The sequence below is a fragment of the Callospermophilus lateralis genome, chromosome 1, assembly GCF_048772815.1.
Source record: "Callospermophilus lateralis isolate mCalLat2 chromosome 1, mCalLat2.hap1, whole genome shotgun sequence".
Taxonomy (NCBI): domain Eukaryota; kingdom Metazoa; phylum Chordata; class Mammalia; order Rodentia; family Sciuridae; genus Callospermophilus; species Callospermophilus lateralis.
In genome coordinates, this window is record NC_135305.1 from 115,074,904 (window position 1) to 115,094,464 (window position 19,561).

The following is a 19,561-nucleotide window of genomic DNA, read 5'->3' on the forward strand; positions in this document are numbered from 1 at the left end:
CCACGTGTTTCCCATTTCCGCACCGGCGGCTCTTTTTCTGTTCAAATGCACCTTGTCCCCGACCCCCCCATCCCCAGGCCTGGGACTCCTGGACACCTCTCCTGCTCCCATTTCCTTACAGATGTAGCACTGAAGACCTGCCACCTCCTTCCTCCCCTGCGCCCTTGGCACCTGCCCTGGGGGCACCCTTCCCCCATGATTGAGGACAGGTTCCCTTCTGCCGTCCTCTGTCTCCTCAGCTGGAGAAATGGGGGCGATGCCCTCGGATCTGCCGGCACAGCGGCAGCCTGAGCCTGGCGACTGCATTTTCAGCGACATGAGGACAATATGGGAGGAATTACCGAGAGGCTCCCGGGCACCGCGAGACCGGATTTGTACTGATATCGTCCCATTAGGAGGTGTCATGTCGCATTTGCGGGAGGCTGTATGGGAGTCTACTTTCTTGCCTTGTATGAAATATTCACCCGCCTCCTCTGGAAGGGACGAGGCTTCTGTCTCCTGGCTGCTCCAGGTCCTGGTCATCACCTATCCATCAGTCCAGAGCCTTGAGCACCGGGGACAGAGGGGCGAGGCTGGCGGGTGGCGCAGCGTGGAAGGAGCGATGTGCGGCCAGGTCAGCTCTTGCCTCGGGCCTTACCTGCTCCCCAGAGGCAAAGACACCAGGGGCTGGTGGAGTCACCGGTTGAAGTGTCCCCTCCAGGATTCGTAGGTGGAAATCTTAACCCCCGCAACTCAGAATGTGACGTGTATTTTTAATGACTGTGAATGTCATCAATTAAGATGTGGTCATGCCAGAATAGGGGGGCCCTGATCCAAAGGGACTCATGTCCTGATACAAAGGAGACATTTGGACGCAGAGACAGACACAGGCGCACGGAGAACGTCTGGTGAAACAGAGTTGTGCTGCCACAATGAGAAAGGGACCAGGAACCATCCTCCCCAGGGTCCCCAGAGGAAGCAAGGGCCAGGGGCACCTCATTTTCAAGCTTTTGTTCTCTGGAAGTGGGGTGCTTTGTTTCAGCAGCCCTTGGAATATAACCCTGTGGGCAAAGTAGAGCTGAGCAAAGGGTAGAGGGGACACGGTGGCCTGGATGTGGGTGTGGGCCCCAGGTCAGCCAGCATTGGCTTTGAAGGTGAGTGTTGAGGTTTAAAGTGCCGCTGCTCAGCATCGGGGGCCTGGAGGTAGGATTCCCACTTTATGACTTCTTCACTGCAGGACATCGAATGACACACTGGGCCCCTCTGTCTCCATTTTCTCATCCATAACATAGGGGCAATGGCTGCCAAGATTTGCAGATGGTTTGTCCCCAAGGTTGGTGTGCTGGAAGTGTGGTGGGAGCAGCAGGTGACGGGGGATTGATGCTGGTCTTGCCGAGCAGATTAGATTCTGAGAGGCTGCATTTTTATGAACGCATGGGGCTGGCCCCCCCTTGGCCTCTTGCTTTCTCTGACACATTTGCTCTTGCTATGCCATGCTGTCAATCATGTTGCAAAGTAGCCAGAGGCCCTCAGCAGAAGCCAGTATCAGGGTGGTTGGAGTTTCCACCCACCAGAAATGGGAGCCAAATTAACCTTCTTTCTTAATATCTTACCCTTGTCAGGTATTTTGTTACAGCAACGCAAAATGGACTAAGATAACAATGTACTCACAGCGATGCTAGGGGATTAAATGGTGTAACCCCTGTAAAACTCTCAGCTAGGCTTGGACATGCAGTGAATGTTTAAAACATCATAGTGCTCCTTACTGCCAGCTGAGTGATCTTGGGCACTTTGCTTGTGTAGGCATCTTGCCATTTTGCTTGTGTAGGCATCAGTTTCCACTTCTGCAAAAGGGGACTACAATTTCTGACCTCATGTTTGTTAAAAACATTTGATGAGGTCTAACTGTATTTTACCCATTATTGGGAAATTGTAAGAGATCAGTAATTTTGGGGGGGTTACTAGGGATTGAACTCAGGGGCACTTGAGCACTGAGCCGCATCCCCAGTCCTATTTTTATTTTATTTAGAGATAGGGTCTTGCTGAGTTGCTTAGGGCTCGCTTTTGTTTGAGGCTGGCTTTGAATTTCCAATCCTCCTGTCTCAGCCTCCCCAGCTGCTAGGATTACAGGTGTGCACCCCCTTGCCCAGCTAGATCAATAATTCTTAAAGGTCCTTCCTGCCTTGTAAGTTTTCTGACCTCTGCTTGAATGGCCCTAGTGATGGGCAACTCATTAGCTTCCATGATGTTCATTCTCCAGGGAATGGAAGCCTCATACACAGAGAATTGTCATTTAAGGAGACCCCAAAGTGTCATCTGTGTGTGTCCCTACTCTTCAAGCCCCCGTTTTGCAAATAAGGAGCCTAGGCTGTGAGGTCAGAGACACAGAAGAGAGATGAGGCCTCCCAACTCCCCACCCACCCACCCACACCCTGGTCCCCACCAGACTCTTTTGGGTTCACCTGTCTCCCCCTGAAGCTCTGTGAGTGTGGGTGGTGTGCACCGAGGGAGCTTGGGGCTGAGAGCCTGTGAGCATGCCCAGAATTGGTTCTGGAACATACCTCAAAGGCCCATGTGTGGCGGTCCCCAGGTTGGTGCTGTTGGGAGGTGGTGGTACCTTTAAGAGGTGGAGCCTAGTGGGAGGTCTTCAGAACACTGAGAGTGTGCCCTTGAAGGGGATTGTGGGACCCCTCTCTCTTCTTTTTTCTTTCTTTTTGGCAGATAATGGGGCAGCCATTTTGCTTCACCAGGCCTTCCTGCCATGCTGCACTGCTTCAGGCCCAAAAAAAAAAGAGGCCAACTCTCTGTGGATGGAAACTTCTAAAACAGTGAGCTAAAATAAACCTTTTCTCTTTGTAAGCTGATTATATCAGGAACTTGTTATAGTCATGGAAAGCTGACTGACAGGGAGAACACAGGGCACGGGCCTTTGCAGTAGCCTCCCTTCAGTTCTCCCTCTTCTTTCACACTTGCTTTCTTCCCTGAATGTCTTAAAACTCGAGTCAGCCAATGCCATTCCCTGCTCCTAGCCCTCAGTGGCTCCCCACTGCCTTTAAAAACCTGAAGGCTTGGCAGGCAGGGACCCGTAGGGCTTGATGTGGATCCTTTTCCTGCCCCATCTTGGGCCCTGACTCCACGCTCACAGTGGCCTCCTCCAGGCCAAAGCCTCCCTTCCTGCCTCCAGACATGCCATCTTTGCAATCCCCCTAGGGCTTCCCTGTGCTGGTCCTTCTGCCCCCACACACGGCTCCTCCTCTCACCCGCCAGGCCCTGGCCTGAGGGTCAGCTCTCCCCAGAAGCTCCCCCTCCACCCCCGGCAGGGCCAGTCCCCACTCCACCCGTGACCACTGGGCACCAGCAACACTGATGGCCTCGTTCTTCTGCTTCTATGATGAAGGCCTCTGACTCTGCTGGTCTGAAAGCCCCCAGGAAGCGAAGCCCACACCTGTCTACAACCCCAGGTGGCCTGTTCATACCTGGCAGGGACTGAGTAACTATCTATTTTCAATTTTTTAAAAGTTGAATTGACACAGACTAATTGTACTTATTTATGGAATGCGGTGCCATATGTTCCCGTAGCTATTGTTTTAGTCACCTTTGGCATTGCGGTGACCAAAAGACGCGACAAGAACAACTTTGAAGGAGGAAAGATGCACTTGGGCTCACAGTTTCGGAGTCTCAGTCCGTGGTCGGCCGACTCCATTGCTCTGGGCCTGAGTGAGGCAGGACATCATGGCGGAGGGTGGGGCCGAGGACAGCAGCTCAGGACACGGCGCCAGGGAGCAGAGAGAGTAGGAGAGCTCCCCTCACCAGGGACACGGTATAAACCTCAAAGGCACACGCCCAGGGACCTTCTTGCCACACCCCACCTGTCTAAAGTAACTGCCAGTTAATCCACATTGGTGGATTACTCTACTGATTGTGTTACAGCTCTCATGAGCTACTCATGTCACCTCTGCGGATTCTTGCTTTGTCTCACACGTGAGCTTTTGGGGGCACCTCACATCCACACCATGACAGTTCTACAGCGGGTAATTATCAGACCAGGTGACTGGCACGGCTACCACACCTCACGTTGATCATCTCCACGGGCTGGGAACTCTGAACGCCCTCTCAGCTCAACGACTATCTCATTAGTGAATTGTAAACATGTGAGTTTGGGTGTGGCGCTTAGTGGGATGGGACAGGGGCATGTCCCAGAGGGCTGAGTTATACTCCAGGTTTGTAACTCCACAATGAAAATTGTTAAATGCCTAGAACCATAGCCTCTTTTTTTTTTTTTTAAAGAAACAAACTAAGAGACTTTAACCTTGAAAGGATGTGGAAAATGTGACAGGTGTCAACGTCTCTCTGAAGACAGAAACTGTTCCTGTCACCATTATGTCCCCTGAATCTAGTCCAGTCTCTAATGCAGGCTATAAAAATTCAGTAAATATGTGAAATGAGTGTCTAACGGGGGAAGAATTCCTAAGGCAAATACCGTTCAAGTTTCTGAGGCCCAGACGGTGACGGTTTACTCCAAAAGCTCACGTGTGCGACGTGCGACAATTCTCAGAGATGAAATGATTAAAATTGTTAGAGTTGTAATGTCACCACTGGATGAATCCACTGATGAGGATTAGCTGGGTGGCACCTCTAGGCAGATAGGGTGTGGCTGGAGGAAGTGGGTCCCGGGCTGGGCCTTTGGGACTCAGATGGCTCCTCTCTGCTTCCTGCTGCCCGCCCTGAGCTGCTCCTCTCCACCACACCCTTGGCCTCACCTCAGACCAGAGCTATGGAGCCAACCATGGAACCTCTGAAACCGGGAGTCAAAATACACTCTTAAATTCTTTCTCCTGTAAGTTGTTCTTATCAGATGTTTTTGTCATAGCGTCGAATGGCTAACTAAAACCCAGATCTTGCCTCAATCCAAGAAAGCATGTTCTCGTGGTTCGAGTCCTCCAGAGTTGGCATGCGCTCTGGGGATAGAGGGTGACCCTCCCGGGGGTCTTCAAGTCCCTTCCAGTTCTGAGACTTGACACCCTTCCCCACTCTTCTCTAGCTGGCCAGAACGGAGGGGACACAGAGTCACTCTCTCTTTTCTTGCCTTGGGGACTAGAGAGTTCTGGGCGGGCAGCGGGGAGAAGAGGCCAGTGCTCCCGCCTTGACCAGGGTAGAGACGACCCTGCTCCTTTCCCTCCAGGCGCCCTCCAGCCTCAGTCCGCAGGAGTCCCGCTTGGCTATTTCTCTGTGAGGCTGATGGTGACACCTCCAGGTCTCACAGCCCGTCTCAGAATGCTTGTTATCCAAGTCACAAAAGGCACTCGCGAGGCTCCTGATCAAAAGCCAGCCTTCAGCCCTCTGTTGGGGACTTGAGTTTCACATCATCCATATTCCAGAAAAAAAATCAGTTGGCGGAGACCTTGTGAGAACTCAGGACCCAGGGATCTGGGATGCAGCCACTTCAGAGAGGCTGGGAGAGCTTGGGGCCGCCAAGCAGAGTGCAAATAATCTGGACCCCAGCAGCTGATGTTTAGAGCATCGGCTCCTTTGGGTGACCGTGAACGAGTTCTCCACCCCCATGCCCTTGGTCTTCTGATCTGTGTAATGGGGATAGCGACAGCATTAGCTCCTGGTTGCTGTGAAGAGTGGGTATGTCACTAGGTGAACGCGGGGCTCCGGTTGGCCGCAGTTTGCCTGCTGGGAGGCAGAGATGTATTTCTTACATGGAGGAAGCTCCCGTTCTTGAATTCCTTGGCCCACCCTTTAATACCGGTGGAGAAATCCTTCTTTCAGCCCATATTAAGGGAGAGATGTGATGCTGCCTTTCACCTCTTCAAAGAACAAACTGGCAGAGGAATCTCAGAAGGGCAGAAGAGGGAGGGATGACCTCAGAATTTATGTCACCTGACTCCTTCACTTCAAAGTGCTGGCATCCAAGAGCCAGAGAGGGAAAGATGCTTTACCACGGTCACACAGCATGGGGTTGCAGATCCAGGATTTGAACTCAGATCTCTGATTTCCCCTCTTAGTTGAGATGGTAGCAATGGCTGGAGTCTCATCCTACTGGGGAGATGCGGTGCAGGCTTTCATAGTCAATCAAGCTAAAGTCCTTCCTGGGCCTTTTGTTCTATTTACGGCCAGTGTGAGGCCAAGTGTCAACATGGGAATTTGAGCGTAACAAACCGCAGGCTGACAGGCTTGTACTTTCAAGGCTAGTATGGGGGAGGTGACGTGGAAGCAAGAGCTCCTTGACTTTCCGAAGGAACACAATTTTCTTTCTGGGTAACAGCAATTACTTGAAAACCATGTCAAGCTGGTGGGGTTTCTTCAGGTCTCTCCCGTCCCCCTCCCTCTCGCCCTTCCTTCCCCTCCCTTCTTCCCCCTCCTCAAGCCGCAGAGTTCAGAACCACGGACAGAGACAGCAAGCCCCGCCCCCACGCCCTTCGTGGAGCTGCACTGGGCGGAGCATCTGTCAATCAACACCCAAGAGCCAATGAGCTCAGCTCCTGGGCGGCTCTTTCACAAGGCCTTGGTTTGGGGTCCTATTTCCACATTGATGGGCAATATGAGAATATGTAGAGGGGCCCCCTCTTGCAGGGATGCCCTAGGAAGTTTCTGTACACTGAATGAGAATTACTGCCCCCTCCAATTTAGGTCCAACTCCAACCCTCTTTGAATAATAGATAATGAGACAGAAAAAGAAAGGAGGTGTCATTAACAAAGCCACTGACCACGGGTCATTGGTAAATGCGTGGCCAGCGAGTTCCATGATTGCTTGGACAACTGTGCTGGCACCTAAAATATCCAATTAATGGCCACATTCCTGCTGTCTGGTCACGGAATTTGGCAAGGGGTCACCAGTTGCACCTCATAGAACTAAACAAGACTCCTCTTTACCGGTTCTCCGCAGCGCTCTCTCCCTTGATTACAGAAACAATTGTTTGAACAAGTTAATCTATCAATTTAGCAGAAGGATAATTGGGCAAATGCAAAGCCCCTCCCAGGGCAGGATAAATAACAAGACTGTAACTCCCACTTCTGACCCAAAGAAACTTGTTCTGTTTAAGTTCTCATTTCTGTGCTCTGTGGAGTTCATGTTCAGTGTCCAGAGCTCAGCACTGGAGTTCTGTCTGTGCATGTGATAAGAGCAACCAACAGAGAACTTACCCTGAGTCTCAGACCCTCCAGAGCCGAGTCGATACTTCCTTTGCCTGTACAGAGCCAGGTACACAGAGAAGCCACGGAAATAAATAGGTGAACAAATGAACGTTAAAAGGGAAATTATATTTGAGACCAGAGAGTAACAGAGAGGGCAGACATTTATGTTAGTTTTCTTGTTGAAAAATCTGACATCCATAACAATGTTTGGTATACAGTAGGTGATGGCTGATGATTTCTTATATGTGCAGCTGTAGAATGACTTTGTAAATGAGCACAGACGAGAACAAGGGGTTCTTTTCTTTGTTAACCATGGGAACTAGAGAGAGTGACAGTTCTTTGTATGGATGAAGAGATGGAGGCTGAGATTCAATAATTTCTGGGAAGCTGTCGGTAAGGGAGAAAATGACCAGCAAATGTGTAGCCAGCATTGATTGACACAATAATGCCATGAAATGACCACCAACTCCCGTGGCATCTGCCTTAGCAATGATTATTTATGATTCAGACAGTCTGGGCTAGGCTGGGTGGTGCCCTGGATCTCAGCTGGACTTTCCCTTTCTAAGCCTCGGTTTTCTTATCTGTGAAATGGGTATATCAGCAGCAGGATCCGGCTTGTGAAGATTAAGATAATCTCAAATAAGTGCTTTGTTCTCTCTCAAGTCCTCAAATATTCATTGAGGCTGCCCGGGTACTAGGACTTGAGAGAGACTATAGAGACAAAAACAGATGCCCCTCTCTGCATCTTTTGGAAGCTGGGGGGTGGCAATGGTAGAGAGCGACATCATCCAGGAAGTGTGACGTCGCACCGGGATGGCTACTGCGAAGGGAGGTGCACGTGGTTCTCCGAAGGTCTCCGATGATGTGTGTGACCTCGTCAGGGAGATTAGGAGAATGACCTTCTGAAGTGTCACTCTGGGGCTGATGAGAAGCAGCAGCTACCAAGCATGCGATAAATGTTAGTGATAATGTCATTACCCCCTTCTTCCTCACCTCCAGAAGCCAGCGGGTGGGCAGGAAAGGGCAAGATTTGGCATCTGAGTGCTGACCCCATCCCAGGCCGTGTGCCCACTGTGACCTCCTGGAATCCCCAGGGCAAACCTCCTGGGTGCCGGTAGGGTTGATGTTCTCATCAGACACAGCATCTCAGAGAGGTCAGTCATCTTCCAGAAGAATCAGCAGAGCAGGGTGAGATCCCAAGTCTTTGGACTCCAAAGTTCATTCCTGTAGACACAGCCGCGTGGCTGTATCCTCCTGGCATGACTGAAGGGCAGCGGGACCTCTGCTAGATCTCAGCAGTACTGTCGTCCTCCTCCTGTCTTTTCAAAGTTCAGCTGTGCCTGGAATTTACCGTGACCTCTGCAACATGTCCAGTCCTCTCCGCGGGAGAATTTTGGGAGGGGCCTCTTTTATATTGGCCAAGAAAATGAGTTAGTATGATATTAACCAAAGCCAGACTGAATTCTGAGGAAGAGAGATTTCGGAGCAGACATAATCAAAGGCAAGACGAAGAAGGTAGACGACACCCCCACCTGAGGAAATTAGAGAGCTTAGGATCTTGGGGACCATCTAATTCAAGTTGCTCATTTAGTGACTGAGAAACCTGAGATTCAGAGAGGGTTAGGTAGCTGCCCAAAGGGCGCACAGCATATGACTTAGAGTGGGGACTCAAACCCAGGTTTCTTAACCGCTTTTGTAGATTTTTTCCCCCTCCTGTACCATATGCCCTTCAGTTTGGGGGGGCCCTTAAATCCCCTCCTAAAGGAAAGCAGCAGATTTATGGGTTAATAAACATTTACAATGAGTTACTGAAAAAACAGACTCAGGTAGACAGGAATTATTCATTCAAATTAACTATAAATTAAGATCAACCTAATTTAGGCCTATTAAAATGGAAAGCATATTATCTCTCATTCAAAGGAATTTGTATTTGATGCAAATAGAACAAGTTCCTAAACTTTAGAAATGTTCTTGGATTTTTCATCTGCATACTTAACCAACAGAGGATGGGGCCCCCGATTTAAAAACAGGGGAACAGAAGGAACAATAATTAGTTATGTAAATAATGTGGCATTCTTGTTTATAATTAGTTCAAGAATAAAATAAAATTCACGCATGTCACAGGACTAATTTTCGTATGCAAATGAACAATCAAAATTATAAACGGTAATAATGCAGCTTGGGAGAAGTGACATTCTCAATTTATTAGCAGGGGTGCCGGTTCCAGCTGATGATGGCTGACGCTGGGAGATTTCAAAGGTGCCCAGACACGGAAAACTCTCACCAGTCAGAGAAGAAAGGAACCCTCCTGAAATATTTTCACATTTTCCTGCCGATGGCCACAAAGAGGACCCGGGGCTCCCCGGGGCTGGAGAGAGGGCACGGAGGAAAGTTCTGGAAAGGTGGATCTGGAATATGGCTACTGGAAGAAGCCAGGATGGGTCCTTCCAATCTGAGCTCCGGACCCGAACAGTGTAGGTGACCTTGGGAAAGTCACCCTTCCTTCCCGAGTCTCAGTTTCCCCATTTAGGACAGAGGCTCCATCCTGAGCTCTGGGGTCAAGCAGACGCGGGTTGGAACCTCAGTTCTACCAATGACTAACGGGGGGTTTTCTTCCCCACCTGTGTCTCCTATGTCATCAAGTGACAAGGACATTCTCTATCCCTAGGGAGGGCTGAATTACCTTGAGGAAGGACCAAGTTCGTGTCGAGGCACCAGAAGAGCAGAGTACTAGGGGAAGAAAGAGGGTGAACTAAGCAGAAGTTCTAGAAGAGAGCTGCTTACATTTTTCTGTGAGAACTTTGGAAAAATAGCAGCAAAGTACCGAACACTTTACCTGAGCACTGTGTAAGGAGCACGTGCTTTGTACCTAGATGTCCCTGTTGGCGGAAGCACGGTGGGTTGGATGCAGGTATACATATAAAATAAATGCACAGTGCCTAGAAGTTGGAAGAACTCTTTTTTTGGGGGGGGTGGATATAAGGGATTGAACTCAGGAGCACTTAACCACTGAGCCACGCCCCCAGCCCTATTTTGTGTTTTATTTAGAGACAAGGTCTCACTGAGCGGCTTAGGGCCTCCCTATGGCTGAGGCTGCCTTTGAACTCGTGATCCTCCTGCCTCAGCCTCCTGAGCTGCAGGGGTGACAGGTGTGAGTCACTGCCCCCAGCTACAAGAACTCTTTAAACAATCATAACAGTGATTTTTGTTAAATGAGTACACTGATTGTATCCCACAATCCCTAAGGTCCTTCATTAGGCTCCAATCTTCTAGGAGTCTTTCTGGAAGGAGGCTGTTTAGATCCAGATGACAGCTACAGTGGGACCAACCTGGACTGGTGGGGATTTCTGAATGAAGATGGTCCAAGGCACCCTGAGAAAAGTGGGGGGAATCTGCTGTAATTTTCATTAAAGTTGATGATGTGATCAGACACAATTCATCTGATTTTCACTGGTCCCAAACTATTATGTCCCCCAGCGGTCACGGCACCCAATATTTTGCAACCAGAAGTTCTTGCCTCAATTTTGAAGGGTTGGGAGCATTTACTCACAATGTCACTGTGATATTCATCATGTTATCTAAGATCTGTCAACCTGTCCATCATTCACCCACCCATCACCCATCCATCCACTCGTCCATCCATCCACTCACCCATCCATCCATTCTCAATCCACCCATCCATCCATTCTCAATCCATCCATCCACCCACCCAACCATCCATCCATCCACCCATCCATCCATTCATTCTTAATCCATCTATCCACCTGTCCATCCACCCATTTACCCTCCATCCATCCATCCTCATACCCATTCATCCACCACCCATCCATTCACCCATCCACCCATCCATCCATCCACCATCCATTCATTCATCCATCCATCCCACCCACCCATCCATCCATCCATCCACAATCCATTCACCCATCCATCCTCCATCCATCCATGCATCCACCCTTCCATCTATCCATCCACCCATCCATCTATCCATTCACCCATCCATCTATCCATCCACCCATCCATCCACCCATCCTCCATCCATCCACCCATCCTCCATCCATACACCTATCCATCAATCTACCCATTCATCCACCCATTCATCCACCTATCCATCCACCCATTCATCCACCCACCAATCCACCCATCCATCCATCCACCCATCCATCCATCCTTCCTCCATCCATCCACCCTTCCATCCACCCATCCATCCACCCATCCATCCATCCATCCATCCACCCATCCACCCTTCCATCCACCATTCATCCACCCATCCATCCTCCATCTATCCAAACACTGGGAATATTTTGAAGGCTAATCAAACTCTAGGGTGGATAGAGACCCCAACCCTCCTCAACTGGTAGCACTCCAAATTTGGAACTGGAATTAATAATTATTGTGCAACTACTTTGTGCTCAACACTGTCTAGAAGCTTTAGCTACATCACTGTTTAGTCTTAATGCCAGGCCTGAGAGCTATAGGTAAAAATACTTACAAAATGAGACAGCTACCCTCTATCCGGTGCTGCTACGTGTTAGTCATTGTACTGAGAACCCAATGTGAATCATTGCAATGTTCCCAACAGTTGTGAGAAGGAGTTACTTATTTTCTAGATTTCTTATCACCCAGTTTTCAGAGAGGTTTAATGACTTGCTCAAGATCACACAGCACATCAAAGAGTTGAGGCAGTCCTCATCCCTTGGAATTCCAGGTTGGTTGTGTGCCTGCCTCGCCGGACCTGCAGTGGCCCGTTCTCTTGGAGAGAGGCAGGCTGGCTCCATCCTCACCAGACAGACAGGAGGAAAGGGGGGTGCTCCCTCCCAAGCATCTTCCCGCTTCTCATCGGGGGCCTCCATCCTGAGACTCTGGCAGGGCATCTTGTACTCAGTGCAGCCTGGGTGCGCCCTTGACGGCCCCCAGATGTGAATGTGCACAGCTCTCAGGCTTCCAGGAGTCTGGGGATCCCTGAGCCCCGGGGCACCCTGCAGGATTAGCTGCTCCTCCGTGGTGTGGCGAGGGTGGCTTGGTTAGGGTGGGAGGGCAGGTGCGCAGGTGGTGGCAAAGCAGGGCTCTGTCATCCAGGGCTGGGTTCTGCAGGCCCAAAGGGACCTCCGTGGCAGAGAAGGGCTCACAGCAGGTACCGAAGCCCACAGAGGGCCGCTCTTCTCCTGGGGGGTGATGTCCTTAGACCCTGACGTCCCGTCCCGGTGCAACCTTAGAATGACACCTCTGGACCCGAGCCACAGGGGCTGCTTGCTGCCACCTTTATTCTTCGTGTGTGATCTTCCTCTCTGTCTTCCTCGCTCCCCTTTCCCACAATCATTTTCTGGGGGGCATCTTCTATATCTCATGCTCTGGGACCATCGAGATGGACCAGGAAGACCCTGACCCCGTGGAACTGAGAGTCTGAGGGGAAGGCAAACCGATGTCATCAACCACAGGCACAAGCAGAGGTGTGATCAATGGCTGGGTGAAGCTAGGGGAGGGAGATGCAGGCCGCAGAGGTCACTTAGCAGGGCCTGGCCTCTGGTTGACCAGGATGTCACCCGAGAGAGTGGCATTTTCCCTCAGGTCCCAAGGATGGCCATGTGAAGAGCCACTTCACCTCTCAAAGCCTGCAAAACTGACGGCAGTGGCATCTCCACGCTGGCGAGTCTGAGATGAAGCGAGACGACACGGGCGGGTCAGAGGGACGGGAAAGCAAGGAGGTAGGTTTCGCTGGGTCCAGGGTGACTGCAGAGCTGGCGGGTGGTGGCGTCCTGGCTGGCTCCCCGCGGAGGTGTCCCAGGGCTACTGAGATGTTCAGAGGAGATGCGTGCAGGGACACGGACTCGGGGACCTCTGGGAACCTCCAGTTCCAAGATGCCCGTGGCTTTGGGAAGCAGGATGAGCGCCTTCTATCAGAGCGTTTTTACCACACCAGGGGACACGATCATTTTAGCTGTCTGTGCCTCGACAGGGCTTGGATGCCATTGGCGTAACTGCAGGGGGATGGACGCCTTGACCTCTCACACCTCCTTTCCAACCTGAGAATCCTCCTCCTCTCTGTTTTGCAGCTCCATCTAAAATTGGGGCTGGGGCCCCTTCCTTCCTCCCAAACTATTGCCAGAGCTTCCTATGAGGCCCCGGGGCTCCTTCCGCCCTGGGAGCACCTCCCCCACTCCAGCAGGAGCCCCTGGTTTGCCAGATCTTAAACACCACCCCCCTCCCCACAGCTCAAGAGGCCCCAGCAGGAGGCACCACCAGGGGGCGGTGCGACCTTCAGGGGGTGGGACCTAGTGGAAGGAAGTGAGGTCACAAGGGGCGTGTCTACCAGGAACCGCAGCCCCTCCCCTTTTCTCTGTTCGCTTCCAGGCTGCCCCGCCCGCTGCTGTGCTCCAGCCTGAGCTCCTCGCCATGACCTTCTGCCCCACACAGGCCCAAGCACTGGGGCCAGCTGACCACTGTCCTGAAACCTCTGAAACCTGAGCCAAAATAAATCTCCCTCCTTGAGAATTGATTGTTCAGGCGTTTTGTTACAGCAACTGAAAGCTGACTCATACTGTCATGGTCCTGGAGAGCTGGACATATCCCCCGCCAGGTCTAACTTATGGTGTGGCGGGAACCAGCTGGGTGCCCCCCTCTGGCCCCGCTCACGGAGTGTGCACAAGTCACACTCGCTTCCTTTCTGACCCTCACATCCTCAGGATTTTTGCTCTGTGCTCTGCCCAGCCCTCTTCCCCCGGGGCCTTTGCAAGGTGAGTTCTTTCTCATCATGCAACACCTGCCTTAACTCTGACCCCCCAAAAGTGTCTGTGACTTCTCCCCGGTCACCTTATCCATGATGCCCTTCTAATTGTCCCTGGAGCACTTACCAGTCTGTCTCTGGAATCTTTTTTGAGGACACGTGGGTGGCCCCTCTTGCTCACCAAACGTGAGCTCCAGGAAAAAAGGGACTTGGCTTTCTCATCCAGTGCCTTCTTACCTCCAGGACTGAGGAGAGAGGCTGACATGTAGTTAGCCCTTAGAATATGTGTTCAGTAAATGAACACTCGTAGAGGGATAGCAGTTGGCATGTTCAGAACATTACATGCTATGCAGGGAATTCTTTTATAGTACAGAGATTCTCAAACGACGAAATCGAGAGCTACCATTTGATCAGCTATCCCACAACTGGTACATAACCAAGGGAAATGAAATTCATTTATTAAAGAGGTGGGTGTCTCTACTCTTGTGTTCATTGAAGTACTATTCACAATAGCCAAGATATGGAATCAACTGAGGTATCCTTTGGCAAATGAACAAGTAAGAAAAAATGTGGCATGTACACATGATGGAACATTATTCAGTCATGAAAAAAGAATGAAATCTTGTCCTTTGCAGCAAAATGGATAGAACTGGAAGACATTATGTGAAGCAAAATAAGTGACACAGACAAATACCACAGGTCCTGTGTCATATGTGAACGCTAAAAATGTTCATCTCAAAGAAGGGAGTAGAGTAGTGGTTGCTAGAGGTTGGGAACTTCATGAGGAAGGGGAGATGGGTGGAGTGTGGATAATAGGTACCAAAATACGATGAGAGAGGAGAAGTCAGTTTGGATGTTCTGCAGCACAGCAGGGTCGTTAGAGTTCATGGCAACCTATCAGACATCCTGTGAAGCCTTCCAAAAGAGGAGTGTGAAGGCTCCAGATAAACAACACGTATGTTCCAGGAGACGGAAATGTGAACGACTCTGATTTGATTATGCATTGAATTCTCATGCTGTGACCTCCAGAATAGGTGTGATTACTCTATGTGAATTAGAAAGAAAAAGTGCACCATCCGGGACGGTGCTTGGGTCTCTGTCCCAGTGTTCCTTCACCCCACCCCCAAATTTGTGAGAGCCCCAAATAGATCAATTGTATTAAATTAAAGGTTAACATATAGAACCTCCCTTTCCTAAGACACCATCAAGAGAGTGACGAGAAGAGAAACGGAGAGGGAGGTGACATTTGAAGTCTGCACGCTTGACGGAGAGCTCACACCAGACCAGCCAGGGGGCCCCAGAGACTCCGTGAGGAGCCAGGCAAGCCTGGGGACATGGCAACAGGCTTGAGCAGACTCCTCAGTGGCACGGACACGGCTATGGCTTGGGTGTGTTTTGAGTGTCCACTGTGATTACAGGCTTGGTCCCCAGGGTGGGGACTAGTGGGAGGTTCTAAGGTCATTGAAAGAGAGAGAGTTTTAGCTGCTTCAACTTGAGATGAGACCACTGGCTCTAACATGTGCCCCCACCAGGATGTGCCACCATCTGTTGTCCATATCAGAGGCCAAACCTGTGGCTCCACTTGATTTTGAACTTTGAATCTGCCAAACTGAGTGAAGCCAACCTTTTCTCTTTATAACATTATCTGCCTCAGGTATTTTGTCATAGAGATGAAAAGCTATGAGGACATTATCTAAATGATTTTAAACATTTTGCATCCAGTTTCAAGATTCAATAAAAAATCTCATGTTAAAATCTCATTGTGCTGCTATAACACAGACACCATACGGCTAAAATATTTGAATGAGCTAGGAAATACCGAGTGTCGTTGACAATGTGGAGTACTGGAACTATTCTACACTGCTGGTGGGAGACATAATGAATGCAGTTGTTTGGGAAATCTGTTTGCCAGATCTATGAAAGCCAAAGTAATGCATATCCTGTGACCCAGCAATGTCACTTCTTGGTATAAATCCAAAAGAAATATGGAGGTATATATACCAAGAGTCTTATAAAAGAAAGTTGACAGAAGCACTCTTTTTAAAAAAGTAATACATAGGAACAACCCTGGTGCTCACCCACAGGGTCACGGCTATGTAAATTGTGGTCCATTTGCAAAGTAGAAAACTAGGCACCAATGAAAATACAACTACATATAAAAACCTGGATGATTTGCACCAACATTTTTGACTGAAAGAAGCCAGGCACCAAAGAATAAGTACAGTGAGTCTACGCACATCAGGTTGAGAAGTGGACCAGCGAACTTATGTGTTAGAACTCAGGAGGGAGGTCACCCTTGGGGATAGTGACTCGGAGGTGTGGGGGCTTGGGGGGCTGGGCATGTTGAGTGTCTCCAGCTCAGTGCTGGGTGCACAAGTATCTCTGACGTGGGAGAATTCATTGAGATGTGCATGTGTGGCTAACTCATCTCTTCCTGTACGTTATATATTAATGGAGTTCACAGAAAATACCTAAAGGTTCCTGCTGTGTGCAAACTGGGTGTGACCTCTAGGAGAATTCCAGACCAAGAGCGTGGGGGTCCCTGTGGTGAGCACAGCCTCCTACATTTTAGCAAAGGCCAGGGCCTAGATGGTGGCCTCAGTCAAGAGATCTCATACCAGCCTCATCCCAGCAGCTTGGGAGGCTGAGGCAAGAGGATACCGAGTTCAAAGCCAGCCTCAGCAAAAGCAAGGCTCTAAGCAACTCAGTGAGACCCTGTCTCTAAATAAAATACAAAATAGGGCTGGGGATGGAGCTCAGTGGTTGAGTGCCCCTGGGTTCAATCCCCGGTAGCCCCACCCCAAAAGAGACACCTCATACCCTGTATCCATAAATTGAGAATTTGAATTCCTTCCCGTAAGCAATCGCAGCTGGTGAATTTCCTCTTCACTGCTCTATCCTCCCTCCAAAATAAAAGTCCTTCAGCCATCTTGGTTGATTTCCATTCAGAGCTACTTTTCAAAGATCTGCCCTGGGAATCGCCAGGCCCTCCTCTCCGGATGAGGAGAGAGAGAGCGAGCATGAAATATTGAAAAGCTCAGATTGAAGTCTGTTAGCCCCGGGCCTGGGAAAGCCTGGCCCTGCAGCCCGAGAACATCAGTATCCGTTTGTGGTGTCATTTAGGGATCCCGGCTTTCCAAACCATTGACTGAGACTTTCTGTCAATCCAACACTTTTAGGGTAATTTAACTTAATAATACCTTTGTCGGCACTGGCGTCTCTGTCTGAAGGGTGATTATCATAGAAGTTATTTTAGGTTGTTTAATGGAATGTAGTAAATTCTCAGTTGACAGGGCAGATCCTCAGAGTGGCTGTTTGCAGTGTTTACCTTGCTGAGGTCCCGCCCCCCCCCAAACCTTTCCAAACTTACTCCTCGGAGCCGGGAAAGACTTCATAAATTATTAGCAATTGTTCTCCCCCTCCGAATTCACATGCATCATTAATTCTTTGTAAAAAGTTCAAACTGTCCAGGATTTAATTGTTATCACTTGGAGAACGGCTGGAAATGGATGCGGCTCTGTCAGAGATTTTGACTTACTGCACTTGATATTTTACTCGTCACATGGTGTTCTCGGTGCAGGAGGGATGAGAGAGAAGAGGGAGGAGGAGGAAAAAGCCAATGCTTTTCCCCTGAAGTGCGCGTGTGTGCACATACACTCGCATACACACACACACACACACACACACACACACACACAATACTGATGCATTGACTTCTGGAGAGAAAACTCAAAACTCCAGCTGACAAAATAATAGCTGCCATCCCCCCAAAAGAGAAGAGGAGTGTGGCAGCATGGAGAGAGAAATTTATTTTGCAAATTCTATTGGCTCCAACTGTATTTTTGTTTTCAGTTTTGAAGGTTCTGTAATCCTGGGAATCTAATGTTTGACATTCCTGAGATGTCGAAATTCTGAGTCCAAGTTCTCAAGGTGTTTGATTTGTTATTATTATTTCTGGATACCGGGGATTGAACCCAGGGGTGCTTAACTAAGGGTCTTGCTAAGTTGCTTAGGGCCTCACTAAGTTGCAGAGGCTGGCCTCCTACTTGGGATCCTCCTGCCTCAGCCTCCCACATCACTGGGATTATGGATGGGCGTGCACCACCGCACCAGGCTAGAGTGTATGATTTTCAAGGATAAATTAATCCAACACTCCAATATTCAGGCCTGCTCAGTAGTGTACCATGTCAGATTTGGGTGATGTTAGCCATAATTGCCGCAGCCTGGCTGGCTGGGCAAACTAACCGGGGGGGTGACGAGCAACTTGTGTAGATTGATGCAGCAGGAGTGGGAGCCGTTTATGGTAGGACAGGAGGGGTCTATATACATTCCACACAGCTTATCTTAATTAGCATAAACTAGATACAGCAGTCCACCAATCAGGAATCTCCACACTTAATGGCTCCCTGGCGTTACTTCACAAACCACTCTCTCTGGCAGAAAGCCAGGCGCCATCCTGACTTGTTTACAGACCCTAACACACAATCACAGAAATAGCTGATATTTGTTGAGAGCTGGCTACATGAAGACACGGTGCTAACACGTCACAAGGCTCACCTCAGTCTCCATGTCACTTTAGTTACTTTTATGAGGCGCTCTCTCTCTCTCTGTCTCTCTCTCTCTCCCTCTCTCTCTCTCATACCAGGGATTGAACTCAGGGGTACTTGCCCACTGAGCCCCACCCCAGCCCTATTTTGTATTTATTTAGAGACAGGGTCTCACTGAGTTGCTTAGGGCCTCGCTATTGCTGAGGCTGGCTTTTTTTTTTTTTTAACATTTATTTATTTATTTAAATATTTATTCTTAAGTTATAGGTGGACACAATATCTTTATTTTGCATTTATGTGGTGCTGAGGATCGAACCCAGTGCCTGGTGCATGCTAGGCGAGTGTTCTACCTCTGAGCCACACCCCAGCCCCGTTTATTTATTTATTTTTTAGTTGTAGGTGAACCCAATACATTTATTTTATTTTTTTATGTGGTGCTGAGGGTCGAGCCCAGGGCCTCACTCATGGTGGGCAAGCGCTCTTCCTCCGAGTCACGACCTCAGCCCTGAGGCTGGTTTTGAACTCGCGATCCTCCTGCCTCAGCCTCCAGAGCTGCTCAGATGACAGGAGTGCACCTCCACACCCACCTTATGAGACTCTTTAATGGCTGGGAACGCTGAGGCACAGAGAGGTTGAGTAACTCGCTCTAGGACACACAGATGAAGGAGTATCATTATCATCAGTATGCTGTCCCTCTCTTAGGACCTGGACCTGTATTTGTAGAGCCCACGTATATTGCTTCCCTCTCAAGGTGCGGCTCTTTTGTCCCTCTTGGCCTGCTGTGGATCACTGCATGGAAACCCAGGTGACGATGTAGGTGTGTAAGTCTATGGTCAGAGCCCCTTCCAGGTGACCAGGCCTGGCCTGTCTTGCCAACTGCCCTCCCACCCTTCCTACAAGGTCATCTCTTCCAAGGAGCCTGAAACTGTGCCCTGACACAACTGGAAGAACAGAGCGCCCCCTTCCTGCAGGTGCGGTCATGTGGCATTTGTCTTTCTGTCCCTGGCTTCCTGCACTTAGCTCGGTCTCCTCCAGGTTCACCAATGTCATTGCAAACAAGAGCCTTCTGTCCCTGGCTGTTAGGGCTGAGTGGTGTTCCATGGAGGATAGACACCCCATCTCTGTACCCATGCATCCACTGAAGGACACCTGGGTCGCTCCATCCCCTGGCTGT